The sequence below is a fragment of the Triturus cristatus genome, chromosome 1_1 (assembly GCF_964204655.1).
Source record: "Triturus cristatus chromosome 1_1, aTriCri1.1, whole genome shotgun sequence".
Classification (NCBI taxonomy): domain Eukaryota; kingdom Metazoa; phylum Chordata; class Amphibia; order Caudata; family Salamandridae; genus Triturus; species Triturus cristatus.
The window spans coordinates 272,096,047-272,114,513 of NC_140579.1; positions in this window are offsets into that span (position 1 = coordinate 272,096,047).

Here is an 18,467-nt window from a genome sequence, read left to right on the forward strand (position 1 = left end):
GTTGCTATGATCTTATCTGCAGAGATAAACTAGTTTGTAAAAACAATTTCTGTGTTCACTGTGCAAAGAGCGGCCGGTTAGAATAGACTGTGCCCACTAAAGGAAATGAGGAGGATGAAATAAACCAGCAAAGACTATTTACAGTAAAAACAAGCATTTGCAATGCAATAGGTCTCGCAATTATGCGAGTTTGAGCAATTGACATTGCAAATGACAATGCCTTTTATTTACATTTTAAAAACAAAAACAAAAATAAAAGGCATTGTCATTTGCAATGTCAATAGCTCAAACTCGCGTAAATGCGAGACCTATTGCATTGCAAATGCTTGTTTAAAGTTGCAGTAGTTCAGAACGTGTAGAAACAACAGAAAGAATCTAGCTTTTCTCTATCTAAGGAGTGCAAAAAAGAATCATATTTTCTCTGCTTGTCATTGTAAGCTATTAAAATCGAGCATAAGAAAGAAAAGCAAAGTTAAACGTTTGCTGCTTTAAACAGCTGCTTTAATTATGCTTGGTGGCCTGACATGCTTTTCACCTCAGCTGCTGGCAGCAACAATTGTTACGTGGGAACTCCACTGTAATAACTCATAATAGTTGAGTTCTGTCATCTTTTTTTTATAATCAGCCACTGGGTGAATCCAATGACTTAATTAAACTTGAAGGAGCCCCCTTGCAAAGTTCATGGAGGGGCCCCAATTCTCTGGACCCAATCAGGAGCTTTAAGGCCATGGGTCCCACCACCAGTGTGCAGTGCTGGAGGGAGCCCCCTGGAGCACCTAGCCTCTTGCACCAAGGGGGCTGTGAGGGCTATTGTTACTCCACTGGGTGTATCACAAGTCATCGATTACAAAGAAATTTATGACTGACGTTTACACAGGGAAGACAGAATCCCATATATTCTAAGTATATATAATATCAATTATTACTACATACAAAAGGATTTAAAATCTTGTTGAGGCTTTAACAGGTTTGGAAGATGATATCAGTTTCCTTTAATGTTAACGCCCATTATCGTAGTCTTTAAGGTAAGGTACCGTACCAAGGAGTAACCCAATGCCCTATTTGTACCCATAGACACTGCTGCGCCTGCACTCTTGAATGTAAATACAAATGTATAGTGCCTGCTCCCTTTCATGTAACTGATGGATTACTAATGCAGTAGTGTATGTCTACGGAGGCGTGAGGGTAGTGTACGCCTACCAAGGCTAAATCACCAAAATAACCAGCAGTGGCTTCTCCGCTATGGCGGATGAGCGTTGCCCTCAGCCCGCCAGCAGCTGTGGCAGCTGCAAAACTTGAAAACTAAAACTATAATAAAGTAAGTTTATTACTGTTTCATTTTTAGGTCCCGCTTACACAGCGCACATGCGCTGCTTAGGAACAAAGACCTTTTGAAATCGATTGAGTTTGTGTCCCAAAAAAGTGCACGCGTTGCATTGCTTTGAATGGCAACGCGTGCACGTTTGGCAATTCCCTTGCGGGAGCGAGATTTCAAACCATAAGTTTGTAATTAACTTATGGTTCCTGCTCGCTTCCGCAAGGGAAACAGGCGCTCCCCTTCCCCTGCTGCCAGCGCGAGGCGCGCGCACTTGCTTTTTTCTTATTATAGCCTGGGGTGGCCGATTCCAAATTCTGCGCCATCTCGTATTCATGTCCCTCCCAGATGCTGGATGCTTTCCTTATATCCCCAAATGCTGTTGCTACTGCTGGGCTGCTGCTATGGCAGGGAGCAATGTGGCTAAGCGGTGTACCAAATTGCAGCGAGGCGGCGTGGGATGTCAGACTGAACCAGCCTTACTCAGCCACAATCCCCCTGCGCCCTCCTGCAACATAGCATGCGCCAACCGTTGCTGCACCAAACCAAGCAGCCACATATTGTGCCGGCAGGAACACAGGTGCAGGGGCACATTGAAGCGAAGACCCCCCGCTGTGCCGTCCTCCAAACCCCACCCTCTGAACGTTTCTGTTAATAGCGGCTTGTCGCTAAAGCCTGCCAGCACCCGCGCTCTGCTCTGCTGGTCTCAAACCGGAAGTCCGATTAACAGAAGCCTAGGAGGTGGCGCATGCTGCCTTGCATTCACTATACGCCCTAGCAGCACCCAGATGTCCCTGATCTGAGGTATTAAATGAGCCAAATGTTTCCCGCTTATGTATTCGGGCCAGCTCCTCCCCCACGTGGACTCCTGGCGGGAGGTCTCAGCTCACCACTGTCTACAGATGCAAAGCCAGTAGGCAGTGAGAGAGGGCCTCCCCAGTGCTCTCCGTGGGATCCTGGATTGGATATGCAGGCTCAGACTCCCTGAAGGTAAGGCATCCTTGTATGCCTGGCTGTGTGCTAGGTGGGGATACGTTCATTCCAGTGGGTGATAGCTTGGAGTTATTCTCTCCGCCTTTTAACCATGAGCTGGGAGCCCTGGTGGTGAACCCGGCTGCTGGTGGGTCATGATTCCTTTCACCATCTGGCTGCCTCCAGGGCTAGCTCTCTGCAAGAATTTCGAGAACAGCTTGATACCAGCGGAACCTGCCTCAGGACAGCCTAGTGCTGACCTTTCCAGTACTGGGACCTTCCATCAGAACTTTTCAGTGCCCCTCTAGCCTGTCTGTGGCGAGTTAGCATGCACCCAGCTTTAGTGAGCAGCCTGATTGGCAGTGCTATCAGTATTCCTATAAGGCTCTAGTCTGACCCAACACCAACTGAACTGAACTCAACAGAGCTGAACTCCACACAGACTCTACCCTGCAGGCACTCAGCCACTAGGGCGCCTACACACTCCCTCCCTCACCAGACTTACTCAAGCTCCGCCAGTGGACCTCGTCTCCCCAACACACATCGTATGCCTATACTCTTTGCTTTAATGGTAGGGTCTCTCCATGAGTAATAGAGATGCTTACCTTTATGCCTGCCGTTTAGCGCACTAGTGCATTCGTCTGTTTTCGGCATGCAGGGATTGATTATCACAAGGACCACTGGAACTATGTGGCATTTGCACTCAAATTGTGCAATAGTTTTGACTAATCTATGCAGCAAGCAAACCCATGCTACTCGCATAAGGCTTATAATTCGGTGCCACATTTCTTTTGCCATTTTATCATTTTAACACATATTAATACTGCTGGGTTAAAACTTTAACCTCGTTAGTATTCAATACCTGGAAAAGGAAACTGAAAGTTGTCCAGTTAATCTTAATCTTATACAGTGTTGCAGAGTATGTGACACTTTGACTAATAATTCATGATCCATTTCAGCTAGAAACGATTGTTTAAATCTGCAAATTGTGCAGCATCTGATGGAAAATGTGGCAAATGTGATGAATCCATAACTGTGCAAAATACTCTGAAGATGCGAAATCGTGGTCCCAGGGAGACTCTATGGCAGGGATTTTTATTCACTGTTCTCTCCATGCTCACTAAACAAAAGCTTTACGAATTTAAAGTATTGATAATAAAATTGGGATTATATTAAACATAGTTGAAAAAGAATGAACACGTGGTCTTGAAAATTGCATATGTATTCTTATGTGGTTTGAAAAATCTATATTGTGCATTTTGTGGAATTTCATTTAATTTTCAATTATTTTGCTACGCTCTAGAAATGCATGTTTGTTATTCTAATATTAATTTTAGATGATTTTTTTTCATATCGTGTATAATTAACTTGCATTTTCTGCATTGGTACAGTCATTCAAATATTCTAAAAAGTAATTTAGATAAAATGTATGTATTACTCGTTTATATCTCTGCTCTGCACAGAATGCCAGCATCTGAATCTCTCAGGAGCAACGCTGGCCTTTGGGGATAAAGGGAAGGGCGCAGTGCACTACATACGCCCTGTCCAGTTTGTGTAATGTAACTAACTAACCACAGGCCTTTATTTTTCGAGATGCATGTTCCAAGTGCAGAAACCCACATTTAGGGGGAAAATAAATCTTTTTTGCCACACCGTGGACATCTGGTGACAATTCCCCTTTGCTTGGCAATCCTCCAGGCCACCACCGTGGTGGTTAAATTGAATCTATTGCATTAGGAGCTTTTCATTGTACCAGGCACACAGCTTTTCCACACTCAATCCTCTCACGCCCTTCTTTTATTACCTCTGAGTGTTTTCTATTCTTTCCCTTTCGCTTGTTTAACCCTCCCAGTGCTGAGTTAAAATACTCGAGCAAGGTAGTTACATTGCAATTGTTTCCTTTACCTGTATTTCAAGGAAAGAAACTAAAAGAAACAAAAAAATATAAATAAAATGAACACAACTTTTTGGAAAGTAAAATTTTCATTTGCCGGTGTGCGATTCCAATGAGCTGCCTAGTACGGCAAAGGGTGAGCACCTCACGGTCTCCAATCCAGGTGTTACTGGAAGCAAAACAAGATTACTGCACCCAGAATACTTTAGGGTGTCACACAGAAGTCGAGGAATGAAAACTCTCTCCATAATGACCTACAGGGTGCAGTTTACACAAGTACAATGTGATGCCTCCAAACTTGCGACGGTGTTCTCTTTCCACGTGTCGTCCTTCTTTGCTGAGCTTCAGTACTTCTGTAATCTGCTAGCTCCTTGTAAAAAAAAACCAAGCATTAGCAGAATACAGAAAATCACACCCTGGATACCTCGGCGTGTGAACACGCCTGTAACATAGGGGTGTTAATAGCCAGTATAGGTCTGATTCTGGGGCGGCAGCCTTATCCTTTCTCTTTCGCAGGGCAACTTAACAAGTATTTTAAAGTCGGTTAACAGTAACCCATGTTTTCGTCAGTGGCATGAAGGGTTGCCCTGTAACTTGACTGACCCTGCCCCAGCCCGAAGCGCATGACCTGCGACTGAGCTCAAACGGCGCGGCATATCACTCACTGTCTCTGCCAGTCCGTAAATTACTAAGTACCGATCTTACATGCCAGCAGCCTTTGATTTCCCAGCGGAGTGTGTCACTTGACCTGCCACGACTGAAACGGATTGCCCTGTAGAGCAGATAAAGAGTGCAGACCTGGGCCCAGACTGTCTGATCTGCAGGCTGACACCCCAAACATGGGACCCCTCTCAAAGCCCCGGGCCCCGCCTCTCCAGGGCTCGTGGACTCTCTCCTCTCCAACTGGGAGGGAGCAGCTGGGGAGTTCCTCGCGCGCCTTTCATCTGCTGCTCAGAGGCCATCCATCACAACAGTGTGGTTCCCTTTAAGACATCGCATGCTTTGCGATCTTAATTGGCATCTGTCAGAACATGTTTGTATGTAGCACCTGGCGTGCAGCGCCTCGGCGATGCAGATAGACTGGAGGGTTACACTGACCTGCTCGGCAGTCAGGAGCCTATTTTTAATTGTAAAAACGAACTAAATAAGCAAGATAACCCACACAAAGGTGCACACGCAATCCGGTAACAGATGAGATACGCAATGCGCTTGAAATCAAATGCGCTTGAAATAAAAAGCCTGGGAGAGCAGCTGTGCGACCATCGAGCAGTACAAAACTAGGAAGTAGTCCCTATATACAAAGATAACAGCCTAGCAGCGGACCTAAACTGTAGTTGGTCGGTGCTGCTTCCTGCAAAACAGAAGCAAAACGGAAATGACGAATCGGACCACCAGCCAATCAATGAGCAACATAAGAACAGCAATGCCATATTTAACCAATGGCAAGTGACAAAACAAACAGAAACGCAATGGGCGGAGTTTACACCACTAATACTAATTACTTAATGCCTCGGAGAGGCAGTGCATGCACTGCCTATGCGAGACCTAAAAAACGAATATATGACATGAGGCGCAGGTGGTCTTTGAGCTGTATGTGGTAAAAAGGGGGATGTGTGGTGCCTGCATATTTATGATGAGTCTGGTAAATTGTTTGTAGTGTCTATGTAGGTGTCTGTTGTTTAAGAGGAGTGGGGCCATATTATCAAGGAACGGCGATAACATTATCGCCGCCTTAGCGGCAGTTTCCTGCCGCTAAAGCGGCGATACTTGATAATATGGCCCTCGTTTGTCTGTGGGAGACTGTGGAAAGAGGGATATTCATGGTTTATGATGCAGCATTTCCAGACTCCATGTTGGGCTGCCAGGCCAGCGTCTGGCATTAGTTTTCTGAGTCAGAAGCCCCCCAGGAAGAGCTGTTCCAGATTGAGGGCGTGACTCATCTAACATCCCCCCTCCCATCGAGTACCTGCTGGATTTGAGAGGCATTTCTCTGTGAAGTACGTCTTTCTTAGGGCACCCGCCAGCAAACAGACTGTGTACACCGAACCTGCGAGGGCCTAGGAGCCGATCCCTTCACCGAGGTAGCTTGGGTGAAATATCTTCACACGACAGTGCAGACGCAGCCAAATCCCAACAGCAGGTGGCAACGGCGCACAACAGGCACAGAGCACAAAGAAACACAGGACAACAATTTCCTTGCTTGAACAAGGCCAACAGTGCTTTAAATGGGCAGGTACTGTCCGGTACTGAGTACCTGCAATTCTTGAATTTAAAAGGGAGAGTACCTGCACCTCTCAGCATGGCTGGTGCTAGGCATGGGCAGTGTGGGCAGTTGCCCAGGGCCTCATAGTCAGCCCTCCAACGTGTGGCCCGCACCAATGCAACTGTCAGACCACGGCATGAAAGGTGCCACCATGGAAGTGTGCCAGCTCAGGAGGCCCCCTCCCCTGGCCTCACTGCTATGGTGTAGCAAGGGGAACCTTAAGGCAGGTGCCCCCCTTCCCGGTCACAGTTGCAAACTCAGGCTTGTCTTGCAATTAGGCCTCCACCCCTCACCCATGCAGATGCACAGCAGGATGGCTGTTCCTCTGCTGTTTAGCTCCCTCGGAGTATGGAGATAAGCAACCCTCACACCTTCAGCCCTTGATGGGCTGTTAAGAGGTGCTTGTAGGTGGCTTAGAGGGAGGGGCTGCAGCTTCAGGAGCAGGGCATCTATTCAGATGCAAACAGCCCTTAATGGGTTGAGTCTATGCAAATTAGAGGGGCCTCGCACATTCCAATTCTGCCCAGGCCCCCGAAAATCCTAGAACCGGCCCTGCCTCTCAGCACTGCTGCATTTAATTTATATTTAGTGAGAGTGCTGGCACTTCTCAGGAGCAAGCAGGTACACTAAATAGAGAGTAACTGAAATTGTAGATTTCCATTTAAAGCATTCACTAGGCCTCACGGCACCCTTGCTATACAGCTGAAGAGCACCCCTTGAACAAAGCAGCATTTCACGTTTTCGTGTTTTTAGTGTATATGTAATGCGACAATGTTAACTTATTGACACCTGTCCACTTGATGTCTGTTAAGGACAGGGAGAGACTGGCTTCTTCCGTTCTGGGAGAATGATGGCGTCACTCTGCTTCTGCAGGGATAACGCTTATATACTGCCTGAATTACCAGGAAAACGTGAAAGAAACTGAAAATGCTTTTTTATGGAAAGATGCCTTCCAGTCGAGTCATAATGCTCCTGGGTCCCACCAAGTAAGTGTCAATGGTGAGAGGTTGATGCCTGTCAACGTATACATTTATGTTTGTGAAACTCTGCCACAAATAAAGTGTCCACAAGGCTAACTGATAGTACCTCTGCTCTAGCTTACTTGGTTGGTAACAAAGTGTCTGCATTTAAAAAATATGTTAGGTGGTTAAAGTACATGCTGAATAGATCTTTGTGTGCCACGCAATTTTTAGAGCATAATAGTAATGCAAAATAACTCAGGTAGTTAATTCACTTCCTGATGATATCGTTGTTACTTGCAGCTCATAAAATGCAATTCTAATATTACACAGTAAACTGAGAATCGGCATCAAGGAGCTGCATGCAAATTGCAAGGCATGTGTTTAGAACCTTATTTATGTCTCAATCTGTGATCAAACAAGGGTTTGCTATAAGGGTTCCTTTTGGGGGGGTTATGAAGTATTGTTAGTACAGACAATCCCTAACACTGCGTTACGTTTTAAATCCTGACTGTGTTTCTCCCCTATGCACTGTTAATGCCTACTAGTACGGACAATATGTGACAGACTCCTACACCATGTAACACTCTGGGCCCGATTACGACATCAGGTGGTTAGACCGCCGTCTGCTGTTGTGATGGTCAGAAGACCGACGGACAAGAAGATTACGGTCCGATGGCCGAATTACGTTATGACCACCGGTGTGGCCGTCGGAAAATGCTCATGTACATTGTGGCTTGTGCTGCAGCCCAAGAAAAGGGCCACGTACAAGCTGCAGTGTATAAAGAGCACTTTGTGAACATCGATGAACTGTGTGCCATGCACTACGGGGTGCATGGATGTGTGCAGGGTCCCTACCTGTGCAACCTGGGCTACTATGCAGTAGCCCACGAGCGACAGGGGCCCTGTTTGGGACCCCCCACAGTCCCTTTCATGCAGCCTTTTCATGGCGGACGGACCGCCATGGAATGGCTGTTAGAAAGGGACATCGTAATCCCAACAGCAGTGCTTGCCTCAGCACCGCCTCCTGTCGGGAGTACTATTCAGACCACTGCTCGTTGGAATTAGATGATTCTCTCGGAAGCAGTGGTCTTTCCCTCCGACCAATATGTTCCGACTGTATGCATTACAATATGGTAGTTGAACCGATGGCCTGTCTGTCTGGCGGACCACAACCGACGGCCTGTCGGTGGCGGTCCCTCCAACATTGTTATCAGGCCCTCAGTACCTTATGTGGCATTTCCTGTACATTGATCTACACACTTATAAGATTGATTGCCTCTGTATATTGTGTGTGTGTGTGCGACTTAAAGCGCCCTGACATAGTGTATTGGGATGAGAGGCACAATAAAACAATTCTATAAAAAAGTACTATTTAAATTATTTGTGTAATTAGACAGATACACCTGGCATGTATACAATGCATGCATATCTATTACATAGAGTGATTGAACAAAGTCAAACACATCTGACCCCAGATCATAGTTTCTCATAGATACTTGTGAGTGAGTTCTTTTGGTTTCCTACATTGTATTGGCCTCTAGTTCCTATAAATCAGGCCATTGCTCTAGGTCCTTTTAGAAATGCAAATAAGAAACCCCCCTCATGGGTTGCAGGTCAGTGGCTTCTCTAGAAGTTACTTTTAGGGGGAAGGCGCATATTAGGCCACAGAAAACACTGGCAGGGTCAGCTACAATGTCATTCATAAAGGGTGTGTGCGTAGTTATGCATACAATGTTTGCTTAAATCTGACTTTGAATGTATGTGTTATATAAATATATAGAATCACAATCAAGAAAGCTCCCTCGTGACCTATCTTGCTATATAGAGCCTGTAAGTCAATTACAGCATGGGCTACCAGAATATGTCAAATATACAATCAAAATATGAAGAGAAAACATTACAATTTTATAAAAATGTATTTAAGATTTTTTTATTTTATTTCAGTATCAAGCATTCCTTTGCTTATTTCTGAAATAAAAATATTATTTTAAACATTTACATACAATTAAACATCATGATTACATAGAGTGTAAATACAAAACAATTCTACATTAGTGACCCCTGAATGCAAGTTTCATAAACAAAAAAGAAAAATAAATCTTTCAATCATACTACACTGCATACATACAACTACATACCAACTCATACACCATCCAAAAAGTTACATGTATCTGGAAAGTGGGAGACAATAGATAACACAGTCTCCGTGACCAATACAGTTATTTGCGAACAGTTAGATCTATACAGCATTGGTCCAATGCTGTATAGATCTAGCTGTTCGCAGCTAAACAAAACTGAAACAAAACAAAAAAAACAAATACATTTTTATAAAATTGTAATGTTTTTTGATTGCATATTTGACATATTCTGGTAGCCATGCTGTAATTGACTTACAGACTCTATATAGCCAGATAGGTCATGAGGGAGCTTTCTTGATTGTGTTGTTCTTTTCCCCTCTTCTCCCTGACCTTTAAGTATCTTCCTTAGAGGGGGTCCCCAACTCCTGCGTTAATATAAATATATAGATACAGATATGCATACAGGTACACAAACATACAGTCATATTCAAACACTTTAAGCAAAGAAAGGTAGTTGGGGAAATCAATGTGTGTGCAAGCAGTAGCGGCCGGTGGTGGGAGCGCTGCGGGGCGTTGGGGCGGGGGTGGAGCAGGGTGGGGGGTAGTAAATTGCCAAATGCGACGCAGCATGCGCAATGAAATTCGTTTTATTTATTTATTTGTTTACTTGCCTCAGTTGGGCCATATTCCATAGTATACTACCCCCCACCGCCCCTCAGCACTCCCACCCCCGGCCGCTACCGTGTGCAGAGTGTGTATTACTAGGTTGAGCCTGGGCAGTGCATGCGCTGCTGCGAGGCATAAAGCAGTGGAGTATGGCTTTGAAGCCCCTTCCACTCTCGGCCCATATTTTTAATTGGCTTGTGTCATTGTCCTGCCTAAATGCTGGCTTGTGATTGGTAAATAGGCTGGTTAGTCCCTCCTTGCTACTGCCTTGTCTGCACTTGTTACCTCCCATAGCGATGGGACCTTGTACTTGGCTTGTTACACGGTCTGCGTTATAAGTAGATGAGAACTATTTTGCTTTTTGTATTTTCAGTACGCCCACACAGGACAATGGTGGCCGCTTTTCGTATGGAGCGCTATGCCGCCCTAACTTTAAAAGTGCCTGCCCCCTACTCCCACAGCACTCACGTACAATAGCAACGCTTTAAAAAAAAAATACTTTTAAGAAGAACACAGTGTCTGCTTCAGGGACACTGCGCTTTCCTTCAGCTTTTTTTTTTTCCAATCTTGCATGCTGAGCGCGGCGCCCACTTTAGGGACATCGCGCTCAGTTAAACATTTTAAAAAAAACTTTAATTGTGAGTACGGCGCCTGCTTCAGAGACAACGTGCTCTGTTTCTTTTTTTTTACTTTAATTTGAGCTCGCCGCCCGCTTTACGGACACTGCGCTCTGCAATACAATAGGTCTTGCTTTTGCAAAAGTTTGACCTATTGGTATTGTAAATGACAATGCCTTTTAATATTGAAAAATGTATTGCCGTTTACAATGCCAATAGCTCAAAATCTCACCATTGCGAGACCTATTGCATTGTAACTGCTTGTTACTGTGAGGGACCGCATCAGCCAGCTCTTCAAGAAAACCTGAGTAAGTTACAGAGGCCCCTACCCCACACTGTCTGGTTGACTGCTGCTTTTTCGGCTTCCCATACTACCAGTTTACCACCGCAATAGGGCTAAGTGAAGGAGGGAGTCCGGTGATGTTAGTATAACTTAAGTAGATTGCCGCCCCTGCATCATCCAAGTACTTAAATTCAGTGGTAATTTTCAGTTGTGATGGGCTTGATTCATTTTGGGTTGTAAGAGTTTGAGTAACTTTACTGTGCCCTGCCTTTGAGGAGCTGTTGACATTGGCAGGGTGGACAGTATTGCAGTCTTACTGTTAAACCTGGCATCTTTTGGTGTGTTTCCCCTGTTTTTTTATTTCTGGCCTCCTGTTTTTAATGGCATGTTGGACTTCGTTTTGATGCTTTAGTGCCTATTTGCACTTTATCACTGCTGGTCAGTGTTAAAGTGCAAGTGCTCCTACTGTAAGTTGTGTTTATAGATTGGTGTTTCCTTGTTTGGCTTATTTGATTTACTACTAAGTCCCTGGTGCAGTGTACTGTGTGTGCCCAGGACCTGTAAATCAAATGCTGCTAGTGAGCCTCTAGCACTGATTATGCAACCCACAGAAACCGCCTTTTAAAGGTGTTTCAGACCTGCCACTGCAGTGTCTGTGCTCAGCTTTTGCCACCATGTCAACCTGGCAAGTGCCTCCACTAGCCAGGCCCTCACCGTCCCTTTTCCTTCATGTAAGACACCCCTCAGGTAAGCCCAACGTACCCCCAGGGGCAAGGGGCAGTGCATGTGAAAGGTAGGACATGTGCTGGTGTGTATGATATGTCCTGACAATGAAATACTGCCAATGTCGTTTTTCACTATTGACAAACTATCTGTCTTACAGGCTAACATGGGAGTTGCTTTGAAACATCTACAAGCCGAACTTTCCATCGGGACAAGATAAATAAATAGAGTTTAGTGTACCTGAACTCAGGATTTAAAAATCCATCTTTTACCAGCACTGGAAACTATGTGTTTTGTGCTGCAATAGAACAACAAGCTTTGGCATAGCAATAGGTCTCGCCTTTGGTAGGTGTAAGTAGTTTTTGTGAATATGAATGCTAAGTAATATTTTGCAAAGTGTCCTGTTAAAGAATTCTTTTTACCAATTGCAGCAGTTTACTGCTGTAGTGTAGTTGAAGGCCTATTAAAGGGAGTTTGTGTTGGCTAGTGCTTAGTATCTATTATAATACATTTACATCAGAGCATCAATGTAGGGAACATGGAGGAGGGCAAAGCAGAGTCACCAAATTTAGACCATAAATAGCTTTGCAGGGTTGAGGTTTAAAACCTGGGTCGTCTGCACCCTAGGGAGGTCACTGTTCCCACTAAAGAGAAAGCCACCCACCTTTTGTGCAATCGCATAGGAAACCACATGTATTGGACCAGAGAACAGCATGATCACCTTATTTTCCTAATATATTTCAAAGTCAAGATGCCATGGTCAGTAAAACTGGAGATCATACAGCATGGACTCAAAACAAACATTATTGCCGACATTACTGGCGAACCCTCAGGCCATGCCCCTATCGTGAGGCCACGCCCCCGCCGAAAGTTACTTAAAGGACGCTGATTACAAGCGCCAGTAAGAGACAACCATCTCCTGAGGTGGAAGCCGGGAGAACGATCGCTACTTTTAAAAAAAAAATTTGGGTGTCATTACTGTGTTTTTACCCACCTGATCTCCTCTCCCTGGGCATTATTTCTGGGCTCAGCACGCACTTGGCATCCCCGCGCAGCGGATCTTAGCGCTGCCGCGGGATTCAAAACAAACATTATTGCCGACATTACTGGCGAACCCTCAGGCCACGCCCCTATCGTGAGGCCACGCCCTCCCCCTTCGTCTCCTCTCTCCTATAAATTATGTGCACTTTCCGGACGCGCAGCGGACGAGCGCAGCGGGCGCGCCGTCTGCGCGCCGAAGGCGCGCCTAAGGCAAGCCCGTCTGCGCCCGTCCGCGCCAGCTGCGGGCCTAGGGCCAGCCATGCTGCCGGTTCCCATCCTGCACAGAAGCAGGTCTGGTCTAGATCACAGCTTCTGTATCTAAGAAAGACAATTTGCACTCCATCAACACAGTGCAACCTCCCACTGACTAGCCCCCTCCTTTTTAAATGTAACAGCTGCCCTCTCTCCTTTTTTCCTTATGCAAAATGCCCCCATGATCCATCAATTATCCATCCCACACCCATACGAACATATTTCATGGGATTACTGAATTGTCGCTCTTTGCCATGCCATGCTAGTGACATTTGGCTGCTGCTCTCATCCATGTCCTGAGACTTACTCTTCCTTACTGAGACATGGATTAAAGACTCTTCCAACCCAGACATTTCTCTTGCCTTGCCCCCGGGCTACCGCCTTACAGGTTAAGCCGCGAAGGCTCCAAAACCGGAGGCGGAATCGCGGTTATTCTACAGACTCACCTGACGATCACGTCCAGAAAAATCACGAATACAGGGCCCATAGAGGCTCTATATTTTTCCATCTCGGACGCCTCTACAGCTATCTTTTCGGGGGTCCTGGTATACAGCCCTCCCAATACCCCACAGCCTGCCATTTCTGCACTGTTAGCAGTTATTGCAGATCTGTCTCTTAAACACCCTCATTTCACGGTATTGGGAGACTTTAACCATCACGTAGATGTAAGTGACTGTAGTTGTGCCAACCATCTTCTAGATTCCATGCAAAGTTTGAATCTGACTCAAGGGGTTAGTGGCCCCAAACATGTTGCCGGACACACCCTTGATCTGATCTTCTCTAATTGGATGGAGCTTAAGATTCTTCCCTCCACACCTCTGACATGGTCTGATCATTTTCTGATCCCGTTCGAGGTGTCCTTATCCCAACTTCTTAAGAAAGAATCTGCCATCAGAGAACAAGGCAGAAAATGGCATAAGGTCTCATGCACTGCCCTGGAGCAAACGTACAATAGTAGCTCAGACTCACACCCTGACGATCTCAATGCAGCGGTATCTACATTTAATAAAGATCTCGGTTCGGTTCGGTTCAAAAATCTTTATTCGATTCATACAATGAATCATAAAAGCACAAAGTTAAAAAACATAATACACAAATAAGGTGATCCATCCATAAAATAAAAATTACAATTCAAAAAAATCCATCATACAGCATAAATACAAATCCAATGGCAAAGCACAGTTCTACAGCTAATTTATCCATAGCGTTTCCTAATCTGAAGTGAAACTCTTATAAAATTTAACATGGCACAGCAAGTATCAACAGAAGATAATGACAGCAAATAATCATAGCCTTCTTTATAAGTGCATGGTTGCCGCCCCTTCAGGACAGGTTTAATAAATCTAATCCTAGGATCTTGATATAAGGAGCAAAACAGGACAACATGTATAGTACTTTGGCTAACTCTGTCATTACAGGGACAAGGGGGTAGCTGCTCACACCAACCCCCTTGTTTAGGAAAGGCGAAAAGAAAATGGAGGGTATTTAGCCTAAACCTCGTGAGATAAAACCGCCATTGGACATTAGTTGTAAAAGTTAAATAAAATTGATGCTGTAACTTAGGTACATAGCCAATAGGGCCTCCCAGACACCGTGAGCCTAAAAACTTCCAGTAATTTGACTTAATTTGGGTTTTTATGTTTCCCTGGATGTTTGCAGGATTTTCATAAACATGACCCAAACCTATCTTATTCAACATGTCCCTGACGTATGACAACCAGGGGATCTTGTTTGCATTATCCAGGCTCAAGCAGTCTGAGAGAATTTCTCTCGAGAGCTGCAAATCGTCAGATAACCATATTTTGCCCCATAATAATAGGGGTGACAGACGAATGATGTCAGTCACTTTGGTCATTCCCATTTCATTATGACAGAAGCTATTCGATGAACCCGATGGAATCAGTAATACCCGTTTTAGGAATTTATTTTCCATCACTTGTACCACTGAGGGGTTTTCGGTCCCCCATACTCCTGCCCCGTAGGTAGCCACAGATAAACATTTAGATATATAAAGAGTTTTAAGGTGCGCAACAGGTTTTTGACCCAACTTACCACAGAAGCGAAAAAGACCTTCTATGGAGCGGGTAGCACTCTGGGCTCGAGCCTTCATTAAAGGAGCCCAACTTAGTTTGCTATTGAAAAGATTTCCAAGGTAATTAAAATTCTCCACCCTTTCAATAGTAGAGTGATTCACCACAAATTTTCTAGGTTTTGTTCCTTTAGGACCACAGACCATTGCAAAAGATTTTCCAAAATTTACCTTCAGGTCAAGATCCAGCATGAAGGTGTTAAAGGCATCTAGGCACAACTGCAAACTGTTTCCAGTGAGGGTCATTAAAACAGTATCGTCTGCATATGAGAGTATAGGAATACTCCTACCGTTTACCTTAGGAAAATCACAACAGTGGTCCAACAAGTACTTTTCTAGTCCATTTGTGTATACTAGGAACAAGAAAGGCGCCAAAATGCAACCTTGACGCACCCCCTCAGTTGAGGGAATAGGTTTAGTTGTTTCCCCCCCAGGTCCAAATCTTATAGCCACGGACGTTGCTGCGTGTAGTCTGCGGAGAAGTGTCACCAGGGGTTCTTCGAAGCCCATATCGTCCATCATCTGCCACAGCCTGCTTCTACAAACAGTGTCAAAGGCGCTTGACAGGTCCATGAAGGCAAGGTAAATTGCAGAACTCCTTGCCTTCATGTACTTGCCAATAATTAGCGCCAAATTCAGGCACTGCTCAACTGTCCCCTTCCCACTTCTGAATCCATACTGGGAGTTCACAATTAGACCAACAGAGTCAGCCCATGTTTCTAATCTGGCCAAAATAACCCTCCCCAATAGTTTACATGATGCATCGATCAAGGATATAGGGCGATAGCATCGGGGATCACACCTATCGCCCTTCTTGAAAATCGGCACCACCACTGCCACCTTCCACGATACAGGGATGCGACCAAGAACAACAGCCCTAAAAACATTCAGTAATAAAGGTGCCCAAGCTTCAATATTATGTTTAAAAAAGTCTAAAGGGACGGCATCAGGGCCCGGGGCTTTTAATGATATGCCCTTCCTCAAAGCTACTTCAACCTCTTCCAGTGTAAGTGAAGAGCTAAGAAGCAAAGCTGAAGATGGTACCACCAAATCCCCTACATCATCCAACAAATCCGAAAGTAATAATGCTTTGGGATTAAAGATTTTACCAAAGTGAACTTCCCAAGATTCACCAGTAATCTGCGTCAGTATACTTTCTTTGGTGTCATTTTTAAACAAGGGACGATTTACTACTTCCCAGAAGAGCCTACTATCTTTTAGCTCAGAGGCCTTCTCTAGATCGTCCCAGGCTCGATTTTTCAATTCCTGCTTCCTCTTTGTGATGGCCTCTTTATAAGCCCTTCTGGTCGATCTTATCAGTTCCTTATTTCTTGGTTTTTGTGTAAGGGCAGCTTTTAAGGATTTATGTGAGGCAGAGCATGCGGAGTCAAACCATTTAAAACACCTTAAATTCTTTTTCCCCACTGGTTTTCTAAGGTGCTCAGCCACGTGCCCACATAATTTTTCAAAACTCCCAATGACCTTGTCTGGATCAGACGTCAGAGACAGGCATGATTCGATCTCAGTTTTACAAACATTCAGAATCTCTACCTCAAGGCCTTCAGCATTTATTTTCCCCCACTTCATGGTAACTCCCTGATTTTTATTATATGTTATGGGTTGCTCCCAAACCAAATGTTTTCTACTAGCAGGGGCACTCAAGGATAGCATTAAAGGATTATGATCGCTTACGGCACTTGCGATTACCTCAAGCCTATTAACATAATGAAGAAAGTTACTAGACACAAATACAAAATCAATAGTACTCATTGCACCTCTTGTTCCCTGAAAGGTTGGTATTGGCGATATATTTGGGGCAGCCCAGGGCTCTACCATACATAAGTCATTTAGAATAATGATATTATTTAAAGCGTCCCCCTGGGGCGTGTGTTTAAAATGCATCAAGGGCTGTTCATTTAGATCATTGATACCACAGACATTGCAGCCACCAAATTTGCACAGTGTACAATTAAAATCACCAACCCAAATAACTACTAATAAAGCTCGATCACTACGAGCCTTACATATTGCTTCCTCCAAACTCTGGATTGTAGATACATCATTTCAATCAAAGACATTATGGTACCAATTAATTAACAACACGGGCTCTGGGAACAAATTTTCCAACAAGAGCAACTGGTACCAAGGAGTATCCACTATTTTTGAGGTTATCAGGTTCTTTAGTTTGATGGATAGAGCTGTCATTAACCCACCCCTTGCCCTCCCAGCTAGTGATGGGACCGCCAAAACATTAAAAGATTGAAAACCATCAATTTCCCCACCCACTCTGCTCCATGTCTCCTGAAAGCACAGGATATCCTGACCACCCACATGCTCCAGCCAAGCTTCATCCTCCATTCTACCCGCAAGACCTGCAATATTCCATGAGATTAGACACAGCCCAGGTTCCCCTAGGCTATTGTCCACAAACTTTATTGGAGTTTCCAGGTCAGGCCCAGTAATTGGTGGGTTTAGCTCACAGGCTAAGTTGCTAACAGTTTGACTATCCGAACGCATATTAGGTTGAGCATTGTGGTCGAAAGCGTCCACCACCTGGTTATCCTCCTGCCTTATCCCCCCGTTTTCCCCCATGACCAAATCTGTGGTAGATAAAATGCTTTCCTTTTTCTTGTCTAATGGTCAATCTAAACCCTCCATTCCCACCAGTGGGTCAAATCGGTTTCTTAATGGAATATTGTTATTTGGCATCCACCCTAGGTATTCCTCCCCCTGGAATCTCCTTCTTGATTGGTCATAGGGGGTTTGCCCAAAATTTTTGAAACTTGTTGGCCCCATGAAAGATCCATCACCCTGGAACCACAAACCAGGATGATTTTGAGGGGGTCGAGATATAGTATTAATCTGAGTCCATCCAGAGTAATTATTACCCTGCACTCTCGACCCAGGAAAGCGAGGGTTAGGGGGAAGATGATGCAAGTTGGGATAAAAATATTCAAGACCTATACATTGAATATCCCCCATTCTAGCAAACCTTGCTTTGTTACAGATTAAGTCCTTGACCCACCTGTCCCTAAAATTAATTAGGATACAATCCCCCTCTAAATCCTTCTTGCTTGGGCCAACCCAAGGGACCCTTCGTACGTTTAATATTTTTGTACTAGAGGCTGGGGGGAGTGGTCTATTGTTGTTGAGCCAGAATATGACTTTATTTGATAGGTCCTGATTTGATTCATGTTTATTTGGTGCGACCACCGGGACACCTGTCAGGATGGCCATAAAAGGTGCAGATTCGGGGGGTATATTCACACATATTGGTTTACTTGGAGGTGCCATTTCATCCAGAACTAATGG